Raw genomic sequence first — 27,604 nt, forward strand, 5'->3', positions numbered from 1 at the left:
AAAACTGCTGCTGGATATAAATTTTCCGTGACTTTCAGAACAGTTATTGTATATTGTATATTTTGGGATATTTTCTTGACTTTTGTGGTCGGTCCAACAATTTCAATACTTATTCGTGACGTTTGGAACTATCGAAAACAGTAGACACCGTGGCTTTTTAGACGAATGTGAAAAATAATGCAGGAGAGAGATACTGAAGTAAATCTAAACTGTATGTCACTGAAATAAGGAGAAACTGCAAACGATTTATGCTTTGTGATTTACAGCGAGAATGTGTTGATTCGACAACGAAAAGTGATGGTACACCCTGTCTAACTCTAACCTACTGACGTAACAATGTTTACGAAACTATTTCTTGAAACCATATACTGGTTTGTATTTTCTAGCTACAATCTGTAGGTTAAGATGTGGCGACAGTATATAAGCTATGCTGACTCCTGATATTTAAAATTCTAAAGTATGCGTGCTATAAGCACGTGTGCACCATATAAACATTGATAAACAGTGTAAATCCGTCTTTCAACAGTTTATTCAAACGTCCTTCATTTAAATGCTTTAACATGCTATAATAGTTAATGTGTTGCAATACGTCACCATAGAACCACTACTGCATAATTCAGTTAGTATGAACATAACATAAACTACACATGTATTATTCACTTAGAAAATTGAATATCATTGTTTTGGTTGGTTAATTTTTTAAATGAAACATTATACTCTGTGAATACATTATACGATTGTACCCTAATAATATATTCTACCAATTGTACTTTTAAATTATTCATATTTGTGCAATTATATAATATCTTATTGGTGCTTTATGCATTTTTTAATTTAATGCAATTAAATATTTTATAATTTTCTACATACAAATATTTAAGTGAAAAAAATTGATAACGTAAATACCAAGTTTAAGGAAAGAAACATTTTGGTATGAATCACTAAGAATTTTTTCTAATAAAAATAAAGAAACAAAAATGAACTGAAAAGCAGGTATAAATTATTTCCAAATATAAATATTTCAATGCTATCCCTATTCCGTGACTTCATGCAAATTCTGTGTCGTGTAACTTGTCTCAGATTTGACAGTTTTCATAAGTATTACTGACAGTATACGTATCCCCTTGCCTCTGTTTTTCTGTTAAAAGTGCTTGTAAACATTTCCGTGTGATTGTTATTGCTCTTAAAAAAAAAAACATCATGTTTAGCTTGGCAAGTGACATTTGAAAAATGGGTATCCATGGCGGTACTACTTTCAAGAACTATCAAATTTGAGACAAGGTACATGAAACAGACTACAGTATTTACGAAAAAGACTATTTTAAATAGCAATACATGATACATAGATTGATTTTTTTTGAGCGGTAGGTTAGTTGGTTGCTGCCAATACTCCCAGTTTTTAAATGGGGTTGCGAGTATTAAATTATAAGTAAATAATAATAAGGCGTCGTTTGTATTTGTTACGTAACTTAAGTTTAATAAGGATGTAATTTTTTATTTTTTGATCAAAGTTTATATTTTTTTTAAATTGAGATTGTGCAAAATATTAAAATACAATATTATTATAATTACTATAATTACAAGAGTGACAAAAGGAAAAAAAAAAGATTCAAAAGAAAAGATGACACATACAACAATTTAACTGACGATGCAGATATGACCTAAGGAAGAAAGCGTTAAAATATTTTCTTACAAATCAGCAAGAGAAAAAAAATTCCAAATCGTAAAAATCGTCTTATGGTAAACGTAAACGTATCGTTAGCATCGTCAAGTAAGCGTTAACATCGTTGTATCGCAAACATTTTTTTCGTAAATATCATATTTTGTTAGTATGGCCCGATCATACATGCAGTGTATGAGTGAATACAGGGTAAGCACACGGTGTTCATGGAATATTGCATCAAACATACTCAAGCGGGAGGGACTGTTCTGAGAGAATGCCTAACGTCTTAGAGTGGCCACTTAGAGAGGCACTTCTGTAAAGCAAATACCACGAAAATTTTCAACTCCATGGTTCGAAAATACTGAGCTAATCCCCAAGCTAAAACCCTTCCACACAGAATAAAATGTTTACAATCCGCTAACTACCTATAAATGTATTTCCATGTCACCTCCTTAAAAAAACTATAATACCAAACTTACCCTATATTTCAATAACTAGCTCTTTTTTTTCTATCTACGTTAACAATACTAAATTTTCCTTACAGTTTCAAGTAAAAAAAATGGACACTATGCTATCATGGTTTCTGAATGCCTTAAACTTAGACCATGGCGAAGCTACTTTATAACGGTAGGTCTACAAAAAAACACAGTTACCACGGCATTTATTTTGAAATTACAAATAAAAAGGTTTTCTAATTATAAAGATTTCAACACGATTGCTCAATGTACAAGATATAGTGGTAGATGGTCCCAAAGTAGTTTATCCATCAGCTGCCATTTTAGTCAAGGCACCATATCATGTTCTATTTATAAACCGTTATAATTAAGGAAATTATATTTATTTTAATCTCCGATAGTAAGAAACGATATTTCACCTATGCAAATAAATAATGCCAATTTTTTAATCTGCTGTACAGCAATTTATAAAATATAAAATAAAAAAATAATAAAAAACCTTTTTAAAACTATCTAAAATAGAAACAATTGTAAAACATGCTCTCACTGGTTAACAGTCTTATTTTAATCAGTTAATAGTTAAATGGTAACTCTAATAACAAAGATATTAACTTCAAAAGTTTCAGTTTTTATTGAAAACATAATAAATACACAAATTAAATCTTTTATATAGACTATTTTCGCGATAAACTCCCATATTCTTGCGTCAGTAATAGAACACATAAAGCATCAAGTATCTCCAGGATCTTGTTGAAAAAATGAGTTAAATTAAACAGGGGTACCTACAACCTGCTCTTGATTTCGAACACTTCAGACATAATATTTTGATCACGCACTCTCTTGCTTTTCCAACTTTACTCGGCTGGGGAGATTTATGGTGTTTTCGCTGTGTATTACTGCAATAAATAAGTAATACAAAAGCATTGTTACGTTCTTTGTAGAAAAATAGCATGAGGAGGCTTAACTTCATAAAGTTAAATATGAGCTTCACATTTTTAGTGATATCAATGTCTAAACAAAGTAAACACAAAAAATTATAATATAAGTCGTTCTACCAGTTTGTGCAATAAAATACCACTATAAAATATTAGACAGTAAATTATAATTAAAAATATTTTTTGAAATATACCTACAGTTTATATTCTGCACTTCTAAGACTTGATACCCCAACACGTATGGCCTCTTGAATTACCTTTCTCGGGCAAAATTAGAATTCCTCTAGTACCTAAAACAAACAAAAATTGTATTTTTAAAATCAAACAAAAATACACAAAACAATATTAAAACAAGAAAAAGAAAAGTTTGACAAATGTAAACTCTTTAAAAACATTAGCATGGTCGTGAATCACATGTACTTAGTTTCCATACAAAAAAAATAAAATAAATCTTCTGTTTATACAATTTAACCCTTAAAATATTTACTGCTAAATTAAGACTTATGTTCAGTTTTATTTTTTAAACTATAATCTGTTTCCTTATTGTATTAAAGCTCATTGTCTCAATCTCAATGCCGAAAAATGCAGAAGTCAGAAATCACTATTTTGAATTTGCCTGGTTTATGTGTTATATCTTCACTTTTAAATTGACATAGCCTGTATTGATTTTAAGTCTTTACCGTTTTAAATTTTTCCAATAGTTTTTATTCACCTAATTAGTCATGTCATTCGTTATTTTTGAATACGTATGTTATGGAATGGAAAACTTCCATTTAAATTCACACCACACTAGCATTAAATGGTTTATGAAAAGGTTTTTTGCAAAAATTATTATTTTTATTTGTAATGTAATTGTTTACGAGCTTAATGCATCGCATTCTTTAGAACATCTAGTTGAAAGCAAGCCCAATATATCTTTATTTGAACACATTCTTGTAAATGAATTAAGCTAACAAGCTTGTACATATTCTGACCTCAACATGTCCACAAGAAGACATTCAAAAACATTTAGAAGTTAAAAACTTTATATAGACGTGACATTTACCCACAAGCCGAGAGAATTTGGTGAATCTAGTGAGGAAAGCTTTCAATCAATAGGTGTACAAATTTGTTCATTTCGAATAAAAAATTAAGTTATTTCATAATATAAAGACGTGTGCATGTTATAAATTATGAAAAATTATTAAGATTAGTCTTGTAGGAAGCTATAAATAAAATATGTTTGTGTTACAATGATTTCAGACCCGTTACAAATGTCCTTTTTTGTTGGTTGGATGCGAGAAGGGTAGGGGGAATTAAATGTTATGTTGCGTCTAAGTAGTCCTATTATGCGCCCTAAATTTAGTTCCATGAAGCAAATGAATACTTGATTTCACAAGTGCGGTGTCGTAACAAAATTTAAATTAAACTTGAAAAATTTGTCGATTAACAAATTCATTGACAATAAAACAAATAGTATTTTTCAATAAATTTTGTGTTATCCAATTAACATTTTTGAAATTATTTTTTAAACTAACAAATGGAAATCTCAATTTAAGTGCAAGGTTCTATCAATTATAATCAATTTTACAGAGAAAAAAACTATTCAAATTACGTAAAAAAAAACCTGTTTCACTGACAGCTGAATTAATTGAGGGACTTAACAAAACTTACAGACAAACGTGTGATTTCAATAGATTTTCAGTCACTTGTGAAGTTGGCTTATAAAAACAAAATCAATTAAAAACAACAAAGGCGAAATAATTCTTCGATGGTTAAGCCACTTAAGGCTCTGTCTCACACGCCGTGTTGATATTTTTTTCGTTTTTGACGTGACAACGTCAAATAAATCAATGAACGCCGGCTACATGCACGTAAAAGTGTCCCGTTACGCACATTTTTCCGTTACGTTGTGTCCCGTTACGCTCATTGTACGCTTGCGCCGCATCTATCTATCTTCCACTCGATTGGAACAACCATCGATTTGACTTTTTCGAGGCACATTAAACTTCAAACACTCCCATTCGTTTCCTACTTTTCCTATCATCGTCCTATCCTTAACAGAATAACACAGATTGGAAGAAGTTAAATAGCAATCATGTATAAATGTTATAGTTAAAATAATCTCTTCGTTAAAGTAATAAACATATTTGAATTAATGAGTGCAAATAAAAGTAAATTTATCAATTAAATTGTATATTTCATTTCACTTCTTTTTTGTATCCATACAAAATAGTGATAATTCAATAAAAATGATTCCATTTTATTCATAAAAGTATGCAATCATTTCATCAATGTTTTGTTATGACGTTGTCACGTTAAACTATCGCCCGTAAAACGACATTACAGACAACCAATTTTTTTTTAGTCATTACTTTTATTTAAGGCCTATTTATCCTCCCTTGCATTTGATGTCTTGCCACAAATATTTTCAACCGATACTCATTAAGTGTAATAAATATCATGGGTGTAAATGTCGCGAAAGTGACGGTAATTACAAGCACTGGCACGTCTGTTTTACAACCGTGATATTACAGTAAAAACGAATATATGTTGAAAATATTTGTGCCAGAGCAACCAATTCAATTGAGTTTTCAAGTTCAAATTTTATAAATATCCCTCAAAAAAGTAACGGAAAAAATATCAACATGGCATGGGAGATCGCGCTTTAAGGAGTTATGTGTTTCAGAGACTGTTCCGATTATAATACGCAACCATCGTCGAAGATGATTCTAATGCTGTGTGAACTGTGAAGAGCCTTGTGCACAGGAAAAATATATTTTGTACTTTAATCAAAAAAGATTATTTGGAAACCAGTTGCTTAGAAATCGTTTGTCAAACTACAAGAATAATATTGTTAATTTGTACAACACATTACTATGGTTATTTCTGCATGTATGAAATACGTTTTTGTAAACAGTACTGAATATTTCTTGTTGCGCTTAATAAAATTGGGGCTCAATTATAATATTTTTTATTATAATTTTTTTTAATACATGGAAAAGGTTATCGAATATCCCACAATACGATTTGGTTTTGTTTTATTATGCTTATTAATGTGCGCAGTAAATACTGGAAAGCTATTCAGAGAACGGTTTACAAAATAATAACGTCCCTGGGGGCAGGAGAGCCCGCGCCACCCTCCTAGAATCAAAAAGCCCATCTATAAGGGGGTCCGATTGCGTTTACAAGATCGTAACTCTGAAACGGAAATGACACACGTAATTACCCCATTCCCCCAACCCCCATCCAAGGAAACAACCTGGCTAAGGAAATCCTATAGATTTTCACCCTGACTTTATGTATTGGTGGTACTGAAACAACACAAACCACAAATTCCCCGGAAAATATCCGAACCCAGTATTACTACCAACATTCATTTGTAGCTATAAAGTTTCTACGTTCTTTAAATCTTGTCTTTAAATGATTTTGCAATTGAGATTGGGAAAATTCAGGGTTTCTACTACCTCTTGGGTAGACTCCACCATCCCCTCTCCAACATACTCTGCCTGCTCATTGGCTAATCACTGGTGAGACCTGTCAGCTGGGATGCTCGCGATTCGATACTTTTTTGGTAGCAGGTGTTTCAATGTCTCGCTGTGTTAGAAATTACAGTTAATTTACGATCTTCTCGACGAATAATTTAACTCAAATACACGAATGAGTTCTTCGCAATTTCAATTAACCGAATCTTCGTAGAAACGACGCCGTATTACCGACTTCCGAGTTGTATGGTCCGTTATAAACAAAGGTAAACACACACATTGACAAAATCAGTTGTTATTATTGTAGACTCAACCAGGGTATTTTTATGTTATGTTCATATAATAAAAACATTATTTTGGATTCATGTCAAAAGTAAGAGAAGATTTTCCTTAAATTTACTAAGAAAGCAGTAAATTTACGATGATCCCTGGGACCCTGGATAATTTTTAATTCTTCGTTAATTGAAGGCAAACATTTTTAACAGTGCAAAGTCCTCCATAGATAAACCGTGGGCCAAAGTAGAGTAATATAAAGGTACATTTGTTTGGAATCTAACATACCGCGAAATGAATCCGCAAATTTATTCCTGTCTCAACAGTCATCGCAAAGTTATGTCGATTTGAATTTCAGCGCATCGCGTAATGAACCCGCGAGGTTTTCCGGTCCGTACTGAATCCTTCCTCAGATTTCTTTGACCGTGTAGTTAGATTCATCTGTCGTAGTACGGGAAGAATCCACCATGTTTGAATGGTGCCCCGCTGAGGTTTCCTCAAAGGCCCAGGATTCTTGTTGGGAAGGACTCGTACTTAGGAGTGGTGCCCCGAGTGCTTTAGGGGCAGGTATCAGGGCTCCCTAGCCCTTTGACGTGCTGACGTTGTGAGCGACGAGGACAGCTCCGGTTACCAGCCTGGACAGCTGGAAGAGGTTGGGTAGGCCTCCACCGGACCGCGGGTTCACTGGGTGATTGAGGAGTCCCAGTGTGAGGCGGGAGACTGGGGTAGGCGCCAGAAGTGATGACTCCAGAGGGCTTAGGGAGCATCCAACTTGCTGGTGAGCTGAGTGGAGTAGGGGGCCGGAGGCAGTGGCGTAGCGTGGGTGGGGCGGAGGGGGCGGCCCGCCCCGGGCGGCAACCCGCGGGGGCGGGTCGCCGGTGAAGCGGGTTGAGATCTGATCTATGATTCATCCATTACATGTGTCAGACACACTATAATGTTCCATTTTTATCTAAAATTTTGCGCACCAACTATTTTTTAATATTTATTTAAAAGAAAAACTGCGAAATCACTGACAGAGCTCTTTATAACGTTTGTTTGTTTACATAGGAACGGCAACATCGCATCACGCCACGCCGCCCGGCGCGCGCGAGCCGAGTTGAGCGGCACTCCTTATTATGTTAATTACTCATACAAAATCTTTTGTTTCACGCGTCGGCCCGTGTCGATGGCTCTCTTTGGCACTCATTGAATTTAGTACTACGCATTGTACTGTAAAGTTTGACCTTAACCCAGAGCAAACCAAACAACTTCCGCAAACCGGGACACAGTAAAACTCCTATATTATTATTATTATTATTTATTTATTGTTTACAAAAGTTACAATATTTCTTACATTAGTCTCGCAAAACCTATTCACCTAGGTTTGTCTGCGAGTACGGAGTCACACTCGTACATTAAATCTTATTTTATAATACACTTAAAATTGCTCTAATAGCTGTTTGAACATTGATTATTGTTTAAAAAGTATGGAGTATATTAACATAAATTACATTGAGTTAAGGTACATCTTTTTAAGTTTACGACTGAATTTTGTCCTGCTACTTGAATTTAAAACTTCAATAGGGGATGTTTTGTAAATCTAGTAGTAGTCTAGGAATATTTTTTTTTTGTTTTTGGATATCTTGATTATTTATGGTACCTGTCATACAAAGAAAACATAATTTTTCATTTAGTTCAAAAATGGCGCCAACGATTTTTCTCAAATTTCTCGTCATTTTATCTTTTAATAACATCTATAACATGGCTTACTCAGTCAGTTTTTACCGGGAAACTCTAAAAAAGGTAGCTGCCATACAAAATCAATTTTGTTTGTAAATTTTCCTATAAGCCCGGCAAACCGCGCCGTCACCAAAACCACTTTTGTTTTGTGATAGATAAAATACTTATTTGAAATTCGAACGTGTCCTCCGGCCAATATTCATGGGAATACATAACTTATTTTACAGGTACAAGAAGAAGACGTACCTGCCGTCGCAGTTGGAAGTAGTTCTGGTCCCACCACAGAGCAGGGTCAAGACGAAGTCGACTCATTAAAAGTACCTGAAGCATCTAGTCATAAGCCTGCAGAAAAAGTGAATGTTGCCAAAGAAGACATAATTGAAATCGTGCCTTCTGCTCCTGCCGAAATCAAAGATGTGAATCTCGACGATGTAGGTTGCTGGCCTTCTCCTATGACCGACGAAGTAAGAACGCTTCTAGTATGTCGCGGATCTGACTCAGTACAGCACATCGATTCCAAATTTGCCGATGTTGTTCGCTCAGGGACTTCAACGAAAGGCGGTACCCGAAAACTGACCAAAGAGTGGTTCTACAAACCATTATCTAACGGCTAAAAGGTTCTCCGAACATGGATGGTGTACTCGCCTTTGAAGCAATCCTTGTATTGTTTTTCTTGCAAGCTGTTTGGCAATTCCGGCTCTAACTTCGCATCTGAAGAAGGATTCAACAAATGGTGGAAGCTAAATCCAAGAATAGGAGACCATGAAAATAGCCTGGGCCATGGACAGAGCTTCTTGAAATGGAAGGAGTTGGAAGTTCGCCTGAACTGTAAAGCAACCATCGATCAGAAACAACAAGAAGTTTTCGAAAGTGAGGAGAAGAAGTGGAGGGATGTACTGTACAGGTTGCTGAATATTATCCAGTTCTTAGCCAAACAGAATCTGGCCTTCAGAGGACATCAAGAAGACATTCGAGGAGATGATAGTGGCAATCGCGGGAACTTTCTGGAGTTAGTGCACCTCCTAGCTAAATACGACCCTCTTCTAATGGAACACCTGACAAAGATAAAGCTGGGAGCAAGAGTCTCAGTTTCGTATCTATCTCCAGAAACCCAGAATGAATTTATAAACTTACTGGGACAGCAAGTTCGATCCACCATCATCCGTCGTATTCAAGAAGCTAAATATTATTGCGTAATCTTCGACAGCACACCAGTCATCTCCCACAATGACCAAATGAGCCAAGTTCTGCGATACGTACATATCGAAGGAGAAAAAGTCGCCGTGGTAGAATCTTTCATTGACTTCTTCGAACCAAAAGGAAAAAATGCAGAAGATCTCAGCAACGATATAATCGCGAAGATAACATTAGACGGACTGGACATACAGAATCTGAGAGGACAGGCTTATGACAATGCTGCCACAATGTCAGGGATCCACAATGGAGTTCAAGCCCGGATTAAAGCACCGAATCCGAAAGCTATATTCGTTGCATGCACAAACCACTCACTAAACTTGGCTGGGGTACACGCTGCTTCTGAATCAGTGGATTCCGTGACATTTTTTGGAACTCTGGAGAAGCTGTTTGCCTTCTTTTCCGCATCAACTGTTCGATGGAACGCTTTGGTTGCCGTCACAGGTCAAGCATTAAAACGAGTCACTGAAACGCGCTGGAGCGCTAGACATGTAGCTGTCAAGATGCTTAAAAATAAGTTTGAGGTAGTTCTTGAGGTACTGGAACAATTAACAGATTCATCTCAAACTTCCGAAACAAGATCGGGAGCCAGTCTTCTCCTGACAGCCATGCAGTCATTTACTTCCGAAACAAGATCGGGAGCCAGTCTTCTCCTGACAGCCATGCAGTCATTTAACTTCCTAACTTTTCTTGGCTTTTGGGCTGCAGTGCTACCTGAAGTAGATGACGCACAGATTTACCTGCAGCAACGAGGACTAAGTGTGGATAAGTGTGCTCAGAAACTCTGTGCTTTGAAAACCCTCTTAATGGAAAGTAGAGACCGTTTCGTGCAAGAAGCAATCGACTTTGCTAAGACTCTCTGCGAAATACTCGGAATCGAACTGAAAACGAGAAGAATTCGCAGGAAAAAACGCATGCATGGCGATGAATCTTCTGAAGATGCAGCTTTGTCTCACGAACAGGAAATCCGTCGAGAGGTTACCGCATCATTCGACAAGATCATTCAAGAAATGACGACTCGATTCCAGCAAATTCAAGAAATATCGGACAAGTTCGGATTTTTGATGCCAGCGAAACTTTTGGACAGCAAGTTCGAGTGTGATCTTTCCCATGTATTAGAAGACATCGACAAGGACGAGTTTCAGATGGAGTGGAAGCGTCTTTATCAGTTTGTTGTTGTTGCCTGTTCTGAATCAGAGGAACATATAAGTGGTAATGGACCACTGGAGCTCCTCCAGTTCATTCAAAAACTGAATCTCGGAATTTCGGTTCCAAATATAGTCATCTTGATTCGTATATATTTGACTTTGGCGATTAGTGTTGCAAGTTGTGAGAGAAGTTTTTCGAAGTTGAAGCTAATAAAAAATTACCTCAGATCTACTATGAGCTCCGCTAGACTATCAAACTTGGCTATATTGTCGATTGAACAAGAATTGGCTGCTAATATTGATTTTGACAAAGTTATTTCTGACTTCGCTGCTCATAAGGCCCGTAGAATCCGCTTGTAAAACCGCTCATCCTATTTTAACTTCAATAAAAGGTACCTCATTGCATGTGAAATTTAATTTTAAGTAAGCACCTATAGAATGGGGGCGGCAAAATGGGTCTCCCGCCCCAGGCGCCGAGATGGCACGCTACGCCACTGGCCGGAGGTGGTGCATAAACTGAGATGGGTAGCCTCAGTCCCTTTGCATAGCCAAAAGCTCTAACACTCTTCCTGGTTGCGTATGCGGCGTATCCGCATCCACGCCCGTGGGGGCCCCAGGGCGGTAGGGCTTTCGCTAAGAGCGCTGGGTTACCAAAGAAAAGGGGGGGAAACCCCTGTGACTGTAATACTGTCTCGAGCTACCACGACGTCAAAGAGATGTAGCGGACACGCTATAAAGAAAAATCGAACGGTGTTTTATTTAATGCGACGCGGTGAGCTCCGCTCTGATGCGTTCGAAGACCGCAATCAACTGCTTATTTCCCCAGCGGCTCCACAGCAGTGGGTGAAGCCCGCTATCGGCCAGACATCCTCTTCTCTCGTTCAAACCTTTCAAGTAGAAGTAATAATGTGACAAAACTCCGCACTAATCTGGTCTAGAATCAGCGTGGCTGAGAACGGGTAATTCTTTCACTCCAGAGATGAAGCGTATTAGCAACAACAAACTACTTTTTTTTTCTCCTGAAAAGAGGTTTTTGAAGTTTTTTAAATCTTTGTAGGTAGTTTTGTCAAAGATTAAAAAGCTTAAAAAAACTTTTCTCCTGAAAGAAGGAACTTCTTCTTTGAAATGCTTTGAACTCAGTGTCGGGCTACAGGTACATGCAATCAAAAGACTCATCCTAATACACACCGACGCACGAACACAAATATTGTGTTCGATTCGAGCTTTGAGCAGTGATTCTCGTATAATCTATGAAGACTTCTTTTAACAATTAAAATGGTGTTTTCAAATATCGCCGCCTAATTATATTCACCTGAACTAGTTTAGCTTTTTCGTGTAGCCGTGCTCTTACTCCATGGAGCAAAATAATATATTGACTTCAACGATTTGCGCAGGTTTGGGGGAAAAGTAAACGATATGTTGTACAGAATTTCTCAGAGCTTAACGTCAAGCCAAGAACAGTTGGTATACCAATTAACTCCTGTTCTAAATCGAAAACCAAAATTAAAAAGTTATTTTTGTTGTAAGGTATTTTTTCCGATTTTAATGTCTCCACCCTGCACTAAATAACTATATTCTGTGATAATAAATATTTGCTACGCAATATTGAATAATCTTACTATAGATAATAATTAAAAATAAAATATGACATGCTATTCTATTTGGGAAAAAATTATTTGAAATAATTATGCAGCAAATAATTATTAATTTGGTAAATTTCAAATGATATACTGTAAAAAGATTATTTTCCAACTTAGCAAGTTATTTTAAAAGACGACAAGTAAACAAATAACTTACTATTTACCAAAGTATTTTTTACATAAAGGTTACCTGCTTAAAAACTTTTGCCGCATAAGTTGTACAACTTTTTTCCCCGAAATTATACGTTGTTTAACTTTAATTTAAATGGTTAACAATAGTAGGACTTGATGTAAGTTTTTGGACATACGCCACAGTAGCACCTGTGTTTCCGTACCATGTGCGTCTCTGCCTGAGGACGGGAGCAGATAGCAGTTCCCGAAACGTCGCTTGTTTCTGTTTTGGTAAAACTATTGTATTTTTTTGTCTTTTCGTTTTGTCGTATTTTTGTCTCGTTTCAACTGTTGTGCTGAATTATTTTGGTTTCAATATTTTTGTGTTGTCATCATTTGTGTGTTTTTTTGTTCACTTAGTACTTTCTTTTTTCTTTGTTTTTTCTTTGTTTGTTGACCATATTTCTGTTTCGGAATATTTTGTGGTGTTTATATTCTTGTTGACAACAGCAATTGTTTGCTTAATTTTGTGTGTTTTTTGTCTTTCTTGTGTATTTTTATTTATTTTATTTATTAGTTTTTCTTCAACAGAAAAAGTTCTTAGCAATGGCGTATGTCCAAAAACTTACATCAAGTCATGCGCTCCCATTGCACAAATCTTTTAAAGATAATAACAATAGTAGGGTTATTTATGTTTGTGTATCAAAAATTTATCGTAACAATGTATATTAATTTGATGCAGGGTAGGAATTAACAAACTTTTGAAAAAAATACACATAACCCGAAAACTTCGACATATTTAGAATTTTTTTTTTTTTTGAACCGTTCATAATTGGCCTATTATCATCTGTTCTCGGCTTGACATTAAGTTCTGGAACAACCTGTGTATACTGCCAGGGGTTTCCTTCAGGCGACCAATCGCGAGCTGCCTCTTCCTATCGGCTCAGGTTTCGGTCGATCAGGGGAGCGTTTTCCTGCCATTGGCTTCCGTATTGGCACATTCATATTCGGCCTCTTCTCATTGGGTTCGTTGATCATTTCAAGTTGGAAACCTTTTGGCTGCACTCCTCTCGCCTTCTCCTGGTGTTTTTTTTTTTTTTTTTTTTTTAATTTTCTTTACTGTTTATGTTGTTTCTAGGGCATCTAGCCGTCGTGTTCCTGTAATGTTCCTGCACTGTGTCAACGCGAGACTGTCAAATTTCAACTTTGTTTTCTACAACAGCAGATGGTGTTCAAACAGTCACGGTAAATTAGGTTTGTTTTCCCTTCACAAAAGCAATGGTCCAGTGCTCAACATGCATCGCTCAATAAAACACTCGACATCCCTCACCTACTATACATTCAACAACGTCACCCGAACCAAAAAAAAAAAAAAAAAAAAACATTACTCAGCAGTAGGGGCATGCAGATTTTGCGAAAAGATTTCGACACTAGATGAAAGTTAAAATACTATAGCATCGTCTGTGTTTCGTGATTGGACGAGTTTCTCCCAGGTACGTAAATAAGTGTTCAGATCTTTTCGCGAAAAAATGCCTGCCCCTACTCAGCAGCTTGAACATTTTTTATTTTATTTTGACTGGTGTCGGACGAACAAACAGATCGTGTCTGGCAAATCGTAGACGTTGACATCGTTGCAGACAATGGAAGGTGACGAGACCGCTTCAAACGCACCGCAGTCCTTTTATAAATGTGTTTTCTTTTGTATTGTTTGTGCTTCCAAATGTGTTTCCTTATCGTTGTTTGTTTTTCCAAAAATGCTTCACTTTTATTGATTATGGATCATTAAGTCTGTACTCAGGACATGATTGGCGTCGTGGTTCGGAGATGCCTGGTCTAAACGTCTGATATTAGAAATGAAATCTTTAAAAAGTTCGCTGAGTATCATCGAAAAATTCCTTTTTGTTTGGAGACGCTTAGCCTATACGCCCAAAATTGTACAATAACTGGATGGAACGTATTCCACATATAAAAAATTTAGACTTACGTGGTAGGCACAGCGACAACTTATTTATTTCGTAGTATAGGTGTCTTGTATAGGTTTATTTTTTTCCGTGGAGAGTTTGATTAATAATCTCCACGAAATGTAATGGGAAACCGAATTAAAAATTTATTTTAATTTTTAGTTACTCTTACCACTGGTTGAGAATCAAATCAAGGTTGGAAATATATCGAGTGAATCATAAATTAACAGGCGATTTTTGATAATTTTTATAATTTTTATCTTTAAATTCCTGCGGAACAGGAACGGGGGAGCGACAGTCCGGGTCGAGCCGACGACGGGCGAACGAGAGCGGAGTGCTGTGGCTGGGACGTGGGGAGGGCAGTTAAGTGGCGCTCCCGCAAACCGTGTAACAGCTTCCTGCTTCCACCGGCAGAACCGTGGTGGCCAGGAGCGATCGGGCGCTCCGCCGACACACCTACCCTCCCTCCCGTCCACGCCTTTACGCCCGTCTCTAATGTAATAACCCCGTCGACAAGCGGAAATATTAAATTATTTACAAAAAAAAAATTGGTTGTCTGTTAAGTCGGTTTACGGACGATAGTTAAACGTGACAACGCCGTAAGAAAACATTGATGAAATTATTGCATACTTTTATGAATAAAATTGAATATTTTTTTATTTAATTATCACTATTTTGTATGGATACAAAGAAGTGAAATGAAATCTACAATTTAATTGATACATTTACTTTTATTTGCACTCACTAATTCAAATATGTTTATTACTATAACGAACATATTATTTTAACTATAACTTTTATACAAAGGAGTGAAATGAAATCAACATTTTAATTGATAAATTTACTTTTATTTGCACTCATTAATTCAAATATGTTTATTACTTTAACGAACAGATTATTTTAACTATAACGTTTATACATGTTTGCTATTTAACTTCTTCCAATCTGTGTTATTCTGTTAAGGATAGGACGATGATAGGAAAAGTAGGAAACGAATGGGAGTGTTTGAAGTTTAATGTGCCTCGAAAAAGTCAAATCGATGGTTGTTCCAATCGAGTGGAAGAGAGATAGATGCGGCGCAAGCGTACAATGAGCGTAACGGGACACAGCGTAACGGGAAAATGTGCGAAACGGGACACTTTTTCGTGCGTTCAGTCGGCGTTCATCGATTTATTAGCCGTTGTCACGTCAAAAATAATTGTAGAAAAATACATTCCCGATATTTTCGTGCCCGTTTGTAACACACTTTAAAAACAATTCCTGGCAAACGTACACACGTAACTTTTTTTTAATGTACTCCTTCAAAATTAGTAGCATCCGTAATGTTTGCATATTTCGCATGTAGCATCGTCTGTTGTTCCGTGATTGGGCGAGTTTCTTCTAGGTACTCGCCGAGTGCTGGGGAACCAATCACAGTAATTCAGTGTGGAAACAAACGCGTCGTGATTGGCTCGGACAAATAAGGCCGCAATTCACAAAAGCGGGTATAACTTGTTGCAATCTAATAGTCGTTCAGATTTTTTCGCAAAAAATTTCAGTCCCTAGTAATATGTCTAATTAAATAAAAACAAATGAAATGACTATATAGTTTTAATTATTTTTACAGATGTGATTAAATTAACGTCAGTCATAATTTTATATATTTTACAATAACTGTCAACATTTTAGACGTGCCGTTTTATGTCAGATTTCTAACAAAAAATATTAAAATTGAGTAACGAAGAAGTATGTAAAATTCTAAGGCAGAGAATCCTCGGTACTGCAAATCATGCAACAGTTTAAAAGTTTATTTTCACCAAACCAAGGCCAGTGCCTCGGCACATGCGCGGATCCAACAACGCTAAGTGTTGTGTGACGTTCTGTGAAAACAGCTTTTGCAAATGCGATTCTATTATAAATTAATTTTGCTTTTAAAAGCTAATACATAGGAACCGGAAAAATTCGCGGATTCATTTCGTGATAGGCTGAAATTCAAACATGTGTACAATTCTGCTGGTTCTGCTATGGGCTCGCGGTTTAACTGGAGCTCTCTGGGCCAATGCGAGACTATCGAACAAAGAAGCGTCGAATCACAAGCTACCCAGTGGAGACGCCTCACAATTTAGTACCCAATGAACACGCGTGTTTACTTGAGAAATGCAGAGTATAATTGAGGCTATCCTAGAGGTCATTGAGTCCGCGAATTTTTTCCGGTCCCTACTAATACATATAGTCCGGAAAAATTCGCGAAATAATTTCGTGGCAAGATGAAATTCAAACATGTGTACAATTCTGCTGGTCCTGCTATTGGCTCGCAGTTTAACTGGAGTTCTCTGGGCCAATGAGAGACTATCGACCAAAGAAGCATCGAATCACAAGCTACCTAGTGGAGACGCTTCACAAGTTAGCCACCCAATTAACACGCTTGTATGCTTGAGAAATGCAGAGGATAGTGGAGGCTATCCTGGAGGTCATTGTACCCGCGAATTTTTTCGGTCTCTACTAATACAACATGATTTGGCACAAAGCAGTATTGGTGGACTGTACCCCTTTGACTTCAGTAACAAACCATTTTCTTCCATCTGTTTGAACCTCTGTGAATGTTATAGATAACGGGCAATACGTTTTCTTTCTTTGAATTGCAAAGTTGAATTTTTTTAAAGATTATTTTTGCTGTGTTTTATTTTCTGATTATTAATTCATGCATTGAAAACAGTTAACAATTATATAATATCAATTCCATGCACGATATGGCTAGGAAGTCTCTCAACCTCTGAGGAGGAGATAATAGAGCGTACGTATTTACATACTTGGGGAGTAAACAAAACGTTAATCAGATTGGGTTTTCTGATTTTTTAACGTGAGGTGTGTGCTAAAGTAAATAATATTTTAAGTTTGTATTTAAATACATACATTTGGTATTATACAGTAAAGAGACCTTAATGAGGTAATAGTCCAGAGAGCCATTAAAAATATAAATTATAAATAGAATAATTAAAATTTTAACAAAAGTATTTTCACCTAGTGATATTTATTTGATACTTTTGTTATGCACGCAATAAAATAAATATGAAATGTATAAATTTGCTTGTTTGTGAATTTCTGACGGTTAGTGTAACTATCGTAAGTCAACCACCAGGAAAAGTAGTATTAAAAAAAATTGGTTGTCTGCAAAGTCGGTTTACGGACGATAGTTTAACGTGACAACGTCATAACAATACATTGATGAAATGATTGCATACTTTTATGAATAAAATTGAATCATTTTTATTTTAATAATAAAAGAATAAATTCTTGAAATTATACTAGTAATCAGATTTTTAAAATGCAAGATTAATTAACCTTTATTGCCAAAATTGTTGTTGTAATAAGCAATGAAAACCACATTAACTTTTCACTTCACTTTATAACCAGTCGACGAAACAGTTCACGTGTAGATGTAAGTTGTGTGCTGCCGCTGTCTTTCTTCTCCTCGGACGCATAGGCCAATCGAGTGGAAGAGTGATAGATGCGGTGCAAGCGTACAATGAGCGTAACGGGACACAGCGTAATGGGACAATGTGCTTAACGGGACACTTTTTCGTGCATGCAGCCGGCGTTCATCGATTTATTAGACGTTGTCACGTCAAAAAATCTTGTCAAACAAATGCACACGCTCAATCTCATCACATCCTTTCATTGTTCGCTGATGAAACGACGATATTTTACCACATGTGCGGCAGTCCTGCTCAAGTGGCTGATGATGAGAGACCATAAAATCTCGTGGATGCATTCCGCAATACGCTAAATTTCAAATAATTATAAACTTATAAACTGGCGATGCTGGTGCTATTAGTTCATGGTTAGTTTGGAGGTCTCTGGGCTACTGTGAGACCATCATTCCAAGAAGTATCGAATCGTGGGCAACCCAGTTGAGACGTCATACGATTCACCAGCCAATGAGCAGGGTGTACTGGCCCAAGCACGCAAAGGACCTCAGTGTCTATCCTGCAGTTAATCTAAATGGTGAATTTTCCCGGTCCCTACTAATTAGGGATAGGAAAAATTCGCAAATTCATTTCGCGACAGGCTAAAATACAAATAGTTACACCTCAGTGCTGCCTCTGCTATTGGCTCACAACTCACCTGGATGACTCTGGGCCAATTAGAAACGCCCGACCAAAGCTTTATCGAATCACAGGCTGCTACGTTGGGGCGTCTCACAAGATGGCAGCCAATGGGTGGGTGGCATTTGACCGAGTGTACGTAGAACTATTGAGGTAATCCTGCAGGTCATTGAACCCACGAATTTTTCCTATCCCTACTACTAATGAATAGAGACCCGGAAATTTCACGAACTCCTTTAGTGCCATGCTAAAATTCGAAGTCTAATGTTTATTCTACCAACGTTTGATTTTCCAATTGACTGATTTCTTAGCGAGAACCTGTTTCACCTGCTCTCTCCTACCTGGGCATCATTGGATTACGGTTGCAGAAGGGCGTGTCCCAATAGCTGCGGTCCAATCAACAATCCGCGAAATTGCCGTAGCTCTACTGATGAAGGTGGAAGTTCCAAACAGCCACGTCAAAGGGAACACTGATGACGTCACCAGACGGACCCTGCATCTCCGTTCGCGCGCACCACTTGCAGAGGAAGTGGGTCCGTAATCACGCCAGCGCGCCACTCTGCTTCCTGCCGATTTCCCGCATCGGCGAAATGCGGGAACGCAGAACAAAGCGCGTCGCGCGCTGACGTCATCATTCGCTGGCTGTTGGCAGTAACGAGGATATTGTTAAGTAAGTGGTCAAACGTATCACCCGAGACAGAAATAACGCATGTAGGTCGCGCATTCTGGTGATACAGGTGAACGTATTTACGTGTGGGTATAAAAAATATTCACGGATTAATTTCACGACGTGATAAAATTCAATTATGCCTACCTCTGCGCTACTTCCGCTATTGGCACAAATATTATTGGAAATACTCCTGGCCACTCCTGGCTACCAGTCGACAGCCCGTGGGTAGGTGACATTTTCCCGAGTATTCAGAGGACACGGAGTCCATACTACAGGTGATTGAAAATGTTAAGATTTTCTGTCCGTAATAATGAGGGGCAGGTAATTTTTTTTCGTGAATAAATCTGACCACTCGTTAGACTGAAAAAAGGTATGCCCACGCTAGCGATTATTTCCTTGTAATTGACAGCCGTCTGCCAGAGAAGCCATTGCCCTATCTGAACGGGCTAGTCAGGACGTGTTTGCTTCCACACATGGCTGTGTCTCGTGTGTCAACAGTAGACGTACAACTGAAAGAAACTCAACCAATCACGAAACACAGACAATGTTACAGTGTTTTAAAACAAAGCTGGTCTTAAAATCTTTTTGCGGAAAAAAAAAGCATGGCTCTACTAACAATACATACATATGGGTAGAGACCCGGAAATTTCGCGCATTCATTTAGTCGCAAGCTAGAATGCAAACCTCCACACTGTCGCACTGTGTTAGCTGGCTCAAGGGTCTTGCGTCCCACGGGGTTACCCGTCGACCCAGTGGGATGAAGAGCCGACCTATGACGTGTCGGTGCTGTAGTCGGCTCTAGTATCTGAGTGATGTTCTCAGCAAGATCCAAAAAGGGCGTGTGATGCGAATATATAGCCTCTCCCGCTTACGGCAACCCATAGCCTTCTCGTGGCGCCAGTGTTTAAACAAATATGGGAAATGCCGGGGGTGCCCACTCCTCAGACTTCCTCGGTATGTCGGAACAGGAATTCTGGTGGACTAGTAAGCTGTGGGTAGGTGACTACGCCTTGCTCCTGCAGAAAATCCACTGGGAGGTTTTGGACCCCCAAACCCTAGGTGGTGTCTCAAAGCATCGGATTCAACGTGAAGAATCCAAGATGCATATGGAATAGCGAAGGGTGGTAGCGCGGCGGGGGTTCGCTCCCGGTCCGGGTACCCGGGCTCTGGCAAGGCTGTAACCTTTGGGCGGTGCATCGTCTAAGGGACGGTAATTAAGGCAATCTTTGGTTTGGTGTTACCTTACCTACCCGGGCTCTGGCACAGCTGTAACCTTCGGGCGGGAGATATGCTCATATTGAAGATCCCAAGGACATCCATGTCCAGATTCGGAGGTGCTCTGCCGCCGTGAGGCTGCCTGGGAAAGCACTATACCTAAAGATGAAGGGTGCCACGGGACTGATCCTTTACTGTGATAGTTCCCTGCTGAGATTTCCTATAATGGCTCAGGATCAGGATTGGAGTAGGAAAACGTGGTGGTAATGGTCCTCCTATGCTTGGAGAACACTCCGAGGGGTCCCCGCCCTGCTGACGAGTGGGAGTGTTGAGCTACTCAAGCTCGGGTACTAGCCTGCTGAGCTAGTAGAGGTTGGATAGGCCTCAGCTGGATCACGAGTAACTGGGTGACCGAGGGGTCCCAGGGATGTGAGAGGTATGGTTCCGTGTCGTTGCTACTCAGATCCCTCAGAGGGGGCTGGCTCTGTTGGAGGTCAGGGGGTGGACGGCGGAGCTGGGGGTGTTTCGGTGGGGCCGAAGTTGGGATGGGTCTCCTCAACCTCTCGACCTAGCCGGGCGCTCTCCAGTAACATGCCGCGATTGGAAATGACGAATCTATTTCCCGGTTCTTGGAACCCATGTTAGGCACTGGTAACAGTGTCTGGTATGTAAAAGACCCATCCTTCTCCTAACCAGGATCATGCCCTAAAGGGATTAACTGCCTGGGGGAGTATCGATGTCAATTAGAGGTGTAAACCTATGTACATGTCGCACTGTGTTCATGATTGGACCGCAGTTATCTGGACACGCCCCTCTACGACCGTGAGCCAAAGACGTCCAGCTAGGAGAGAAGTAAGCGAATCAGGTAGTGCCAAATAACAAGGATAAAAATGTTCTCGCTAAGAAATCAACCAATGGGAAAGTAAACATGGGTCGAGCACACCTATAACTTTGAATTCTATAATGAGGCCAGAAGAATCCGCGAAATTTCCGGGTCTCTACATATGGGGATGTATTTATAGCGAAAAGATTGTCAGACTAGCTGCGATTTAAAACACTGTAGCATCATCTTTATTTCTTAATTGGTCGAGTTTCTATCGGGAATATGTCTACTGTCAGCACACGAATCACAATTATTCTGGCGACCTGAATTGCTCGGTCAAATAAGACAAAGCCTTCTCTTGCAGATTGCTGCCATATACAAGGAAGAAACCACTGGCGAGGGTGTGTCGTATTGCTGTCCGATGGGCTTTCAGAGTTCTTCGCGAAAAATGCCTGTCCCCAGTAATACATTTTTGTGCCAGACATTAAATGGAATATTTGTAGAGCCACGAATATTCCACAGATATTTTGGGTAGTAAAGTAGACTTGAAGCACATTTTTAATCTGCTTCACGATGGTGATTGAATTGCACTGTTCTTGACAACCCTGATACAGTTATAGACCAAGGGACCCAATCACTTGTAACCCACCAATGTATGTGACCTTGTTATAGCCCAACAAGCACTATAAGAAGGCTGGGTTATACTTAAGCAAGTTTAGTCTACCTAAACATAAACACGTGTCATGGCGGACGCAGCTGGTGCATTTTTAAGCCCCGTCTTGTAATCCATGTTTTAATATTTTTGCATTTTATCGTAAAAACTATTATTTAAGTGCAATTTCTGAAATTTCAACATGAAAGCTCCTTTTAAATTGTTGTTCTTTCACTAACATTTTTAACCGATATGGTTGTAGAAAGTCTCGCAAGGGATGATAATTATGAAAACTTGTGCGACTTTTTACACTCATGACTATAGACCTGTAAAATTCGCGGATTCATTTCGCGATAGGATAGAGTCCAAATACTTTTGACATTATTTTGCTTCAGTGATTGGGCCATAGTTTATCTGAAGGACTCTTGGCCAATGAAAAATCTTTAACAGAAGAATTAGCGAATCACGATCATTTCAGTCAACAGGTGTTACGAGTCGGTAACCAATCAGCAGATGTAATTTGCACGAGTGCATAGAGTATCATGGAGTCTATCCTCTAGGGATTTGAAATCGGGAATTTTACAGATCTCTACCCATGACTAAAGACCTGATAAATGTGCGGATTCATTCCGCGATAGGTTAGAATTATAATACGTTTGCCTTCTTGCTGATTCAGGTATTGGGACACAGTTTATCTGTTGGACTCTGGGCCAATGAAAAACCTTCAAAAAAGAAGTATCGAATTACGAGCATACCAGTTAAAAGGTGGCACGTGGCAGTTGGCAATGAGCAGACGTAATTTGCCCAAGTGCATAGAGGATCATGGAGTCTATCCTAGAAGTAATTAACTTTATTATGTAAAACATACATGCAAAGTGAACTGAATAGTTTATTTTTAAAAAAAATTAGAATCTAACATTTTTTTAAGGCTAAAATAGTTTCCCTCTATTACTTTTAGGTTTTAGCACATTATTTTGAATTCATTCATAATGTACTTTACCATATTTAATTGTTTATAAAATATTTTTACTAAAGAAGTCCTGGTTTAATATTTTCTTTAACTTAAAGGCAATATTTTACGTCAAACGTATCTTGTAATAAAATAATGAACTCTAGTGGTATACAGTTCTGAACTAACCATTCGTAGATAGACTTCGTCTGAATTTTTTTAAAATAAATCATTCATAAATAATTAAAAAACAGTTTTTCCAAAAAAAACATATCAACCTGAGTTATTCAGGATCTTGGGTATACCTAACATTTAAGAATTTTTAAAATCATATACTAAAATAAAGAGTTTGAAGTCCAAGACTACATACGAACGGTAAATCCAAAAAGATTTCGGGACTATATGAAAGTTAAAACACTGTAGTACCGTCTGTGTTTCGTGATTGGGTGAGTTCCTCCCAGGTACATATCGATTGTAACCAACACCAATCACAGTGATTCAGTGCGGAAGTAAACGCGTCCTGAGTGGCTCGGTCAAATAAGGCAACGACTTCACTCGCAGACGGCCGCCAATCACAAGGAAGAAACCTCTGGTGCGGGTATACCTTGTTGCAGTCTAATAGGCGTTAATATTTATTCGCGAAAAATACCTGCCCCTATGTATAGGCTATCCCATTATTTCATCCTTTCAGTACATCTTAGGGCTGACATAAAAAGTTTCTTTTATGTACATAATTATCATTAAATTAAGACTTTTTTTAGCAGAAAAAGTATTTTATAACCAATTAAAATGGCTACACTATTATGTGTAATACTAGAAAATTATAAGCAAATTAATTTATTATGCAACCTTCATAGCGCGCAACCATGCGACATGAAACTTTACTTTCTTTCAACAAAGAAGACCTTCTTCGAGTAGCATCCTCACTAAACATTTTGATTAAAAGAACAAACCTAATTTAAAGCGAACCAAGTGTTTTATTGGACCGTTATTTTTTGAATGCAAACACGATGAATCTGTCACGCACACTATGCCACCGCGCCTGCGCGCTGCGACATTAATCCTGCGCACAGCACTTGTGCTTATCTGCGTACCAACATGGCAGCCTAGAACACTGCTGGAGGAAAATGCGCAGTACGATTCAATGCAGGTTATTTCTTTTTTAGATATTGTAACAGTTTAAGGGCACAACATATTAAATATAAATTTTTAAGGGCTTTACCAATAAACAATAATGTTTACTTAACGCGTAATATCTTGAAAGTTCGGAAATTGACTGAAAAAATGCTTTATTGTTTTTCAAAAATAAGAATACTAAAATATTTTTTTTTAAAAGTGAAGTTTAAACATTGAAATAATAAAAGTTGTATTTGTAACCCACACATATACGATATAACTGAAATATTAAAGAAGTAGGCTATGTAGCGTAGATTCAAATCGCACTGCAATGTGACCTTGAGTACTATCCTAACTATCCAAACACAAAACTTTCAAGCTTTCGCAAGTTTTTAAGCAAATAATGATATAGAAACACAAATATTATTATTGTTCCAAGCAAAAATTCCAAACAGTAGCAGCTATAAATACCCTTATTAACTGTCACTGAAATACTTTCCCCACTTCCAACCCCTCTGCTTTGCTTCAGACTTAGTATCTTAGTATAGGTGAATTCGCTTAGGTGAAAATATTTCACACTGTTGGTAAACAGAAGCAAAAATGCGCAAAATTTAGAAATCGCACGTACGCCAACAGCCTTATAACCCCAACACGCGAAGCAAGCAATTTGCACTCTGAGTAACTACGACACTTAGAAAATTTAAAAGTAATAGATTTACATTTTTTTAGAAGTAATTCAGAAAATTCAAACTTACACAGACTTCGTATATTAAAAACAAGATAAAAAAATACTTACAACTTTTTAAAGATTCGTACGACGATATATAAAATAAAAATTCGGAAATGCCACGAATTCGTTTGGCGTCAGGCTAAAACTCAAAGCCTCAAATTTTCTGCGTGAAGGTTTGCTTTTTCCATTGGCTGATTTCTAAGTGAGAAACATTAGCGTTCACTTTAATGAGCACTGCCTGATTCGCTTACTTTTCTCCTGGCTCACGGTTGTAGAGGAGTGTGTACAAACGTGAACACACTGCCAGATTTGCATTCTAGCTTGCGACCAAATGAACACACGGAATTCCCTACAAATTCTGAACTTCACAAGCTTCCGCGCATTCGATGCGATGAACGAGAGAGTGCTTTAATTATGATTATAAATCCTGCATGCTCTACTAATCAGCGAGTGTGTACATTCTGTCAACCATCCCAGGGTTTCGCGGCCTTTATTTCCGCGCAAAGCTGTCAAACGGGACCACTGACACACAAATCAGCGTGAGAGATATTCCATGGCGCCATCACGCACGGCCGGGGACCATGGCGCGTGGCAGTTGAATGGGGAGTGTATACGGGCCTCTCGTCCAAATAAACCTCAGCGCAGGTCCGCTCTCCCGCTCGACCGAACACAAACACACAAACACAAATGCGCACATTTCTACCACCCCCCCCCCCCTCCCAGCAGGGTCGGCAGCGACACTTGAGTGGCTCAGCCTGTTATTGCACCGTAAACGCACACTTCATTAAACGACTCAATAATTTATTTTTTCACACAGAGAGAAGTGACTCAATTAAGCGCCCGCTATAACGCACCCGCCAAGTTACATGAAGCGAAAGAAAAATTTTACAGCTTCATATTTACTTGTGGCGAGTTCATCAAGTCCACGGTAAAACTAACCCACTGTAAGTAATCGGTATCGCTGATAAATTACTTAATGAATACGATGCTGTTAAGAAGTGTTTGTGATGTATTGAAAATTCTATAATGCTTATCATTCGAAAAGACTAAACCATTTGTTTTGTATCATTCATCTTCAAATTCTTTATTATTAGTGTATCATTCATCAAATGAATAAAAATTAGGTTTTTGTATCAATAACCTTAATTTTTTTCGGGTTTTGGAAAAAAAATTATTTTTTTATTATTTTATGGGAAAAAAAGAGTTTTAAGATGAAGGCACATACGAAACTGTTTATTACATGAGATTATGCTTTCAATACATGCTAGGGCTGACATAAAAATTTACCATTAAGTTCATTAAAACCATAAAATAAGACATTTTTGAGTAAAACCAGCCTTTTTAACGAGTGAATGTTATTATATCATTAATTTGTTTAAAATAATTTCCAAAAACCACGAAATGTTAGAAGCAATATAATTTAGGATATCACAACACTAAGGGCCTGCATCAGCTGCGGCTGTCGGAGCTGATGCTTCAGGTCTCGGGTATTGATTGTTTCACGGGTACTCTGACGTCACATGTTGACTTCGCAGTCGCTTGGAATGCATCTGCCTGATTAGAATTGGTTAAATTGGAGCTGCCGAGGTCAGGCAGGTCAGACCGCACCAACTGCATCTAAAGTATTAAACATGTTTCGCCATCGAGAAGAGAGGTGTGTCCAAAACCAAACTGTAAGATCATTCGGAAATAATGATTCTAACCAAAAACCGTTTAACTTCTAGGTTTTTACATTTATCGTATTGGTCACTACTTTGTAGCATTTGTAATTTTTATCTGTTATGTTACTTCAGAACGGAAAATAAGGTACCCGAAAACACAAATCATATTAGGTACCAATTATAATTGCATGAACAATGATAATAATAAGTTTGAAACAAATATAAGTCAAATTCATAGTTCAGTATTCAAGCCGTGTCTTGACTATATACGAATTCAAATTTTTGTTAATGTTTACCTTGTCTTAAGTTAAGGAGAAAATCCAAGATGAATATCTATATCAATCATTAGAGACCCGTGAATTTCGCGGATTCATTTCGTGTTATGCTAAAATTCAAATAATTATACCTTAGTGCTGCTTCTGTCATTGGTTCTCTGTTAATCTGGAGGACTGAGGGCCAATTAGAGACCCTCACTCATAGAAGTGTCGAATCACAGGCCACCCAGTCGAGATGACTCACAAGTCAACAGCCAATGAACAGTTGGCCTTTGCTCGAGTGTGTAGAGGATATTGGAGTCTATCCTGGAGGTCATTGAATCCGCGAAATTCACGGGTCTCTACAATCATCTGTGGTGCCCTTTACGAATTGTCTTGCAAACCACATGCATCGGATCAGTCATTTGTGGCACGCTGCTCCAGAAAACGTATCGGACAGCGTGGTCGGACAGCACGCCTGGTTGGTCAGACAGAAGCGACTGCGCAGTTGTGGCAAAGCCCCAGTCCTTCACCTCTGGGAGAGCCCGCTGCGAGGTTGCCACATCTCCTAGCTGGAAGAGGGGGCGGAGCTAGAGTGTAGGTGTCGCATTGCGCACAAGGAGCGCGCAAAGTTCAAACCAAACCCGTCATTCACGTAATTATAAAGTGGCTAAAAAGCGTATTTTTGGAGAAGTTTCTACACGAGAAAAAAGTAAACGCTTCCTCGCAAAGTGATTTCTTTGGGAACAGTCGCGAATACGCATGAAATGTGATGTTGCACTATACCTGTGCTGGGTCGACACCGCATCGTTATAAAGTATGCAGGAATAACGCTCATAGCTCCTTCACCCGGGCACACATACAACGTGCAGAGCTTCAGTTT

At 38.2% G+C, this 27,604-nt stretch overlaps 1 protein-coding gene across 10 annotated transcripts in view; it reads right to left on the reverse strand.

The window, feature by feature from the left end:
* The window catches only part of LOC134529524 (plasma membrane calcium-transporting ATPase 2), a 349,005-nt gene that overhangs the window by 229,098 nt on the left and 92,303 nt on the right, over positions 1 to 27,604 (reverse strand). For 5 of the 10 annotated variants that reach the window (XM_063363708.1, XM_063363711.1, XM_063363707.1 and 2 more), the window contains exon 2: positions 3,252 to 3,343. The exons of 1 other annotated variant lie outside the window; for it this stretch is intronic. The gene's annotated coding sequence lies outside the window, so the exon portion shown is untranslated. The remainder of the gene's footprint in view (positions 1 to 3,251; positions 3,344 to 27,604) is intronic. 4 more of the 10 variants (XM_063363712.1, XM_063363709.1, XM_063363706.1 and 1 more) reach the window with 1 other exon arrangement.

This window comes from Bacillus rossius, chromosome 2 (assembly GCF_032445375.1).
Source record: "Bacillus rossius redtenbacheri isolate Brsri chromosome 2, Brsri_v3, whole genome shotgun sequence".
In the NCBI taxonomy this organism is placed as follows: Eukaryota; Metazoa; Arthropoda; class Insecta; order Phasmatodea; family Bacillidae; genus Bacillus; species Bacillus rossius.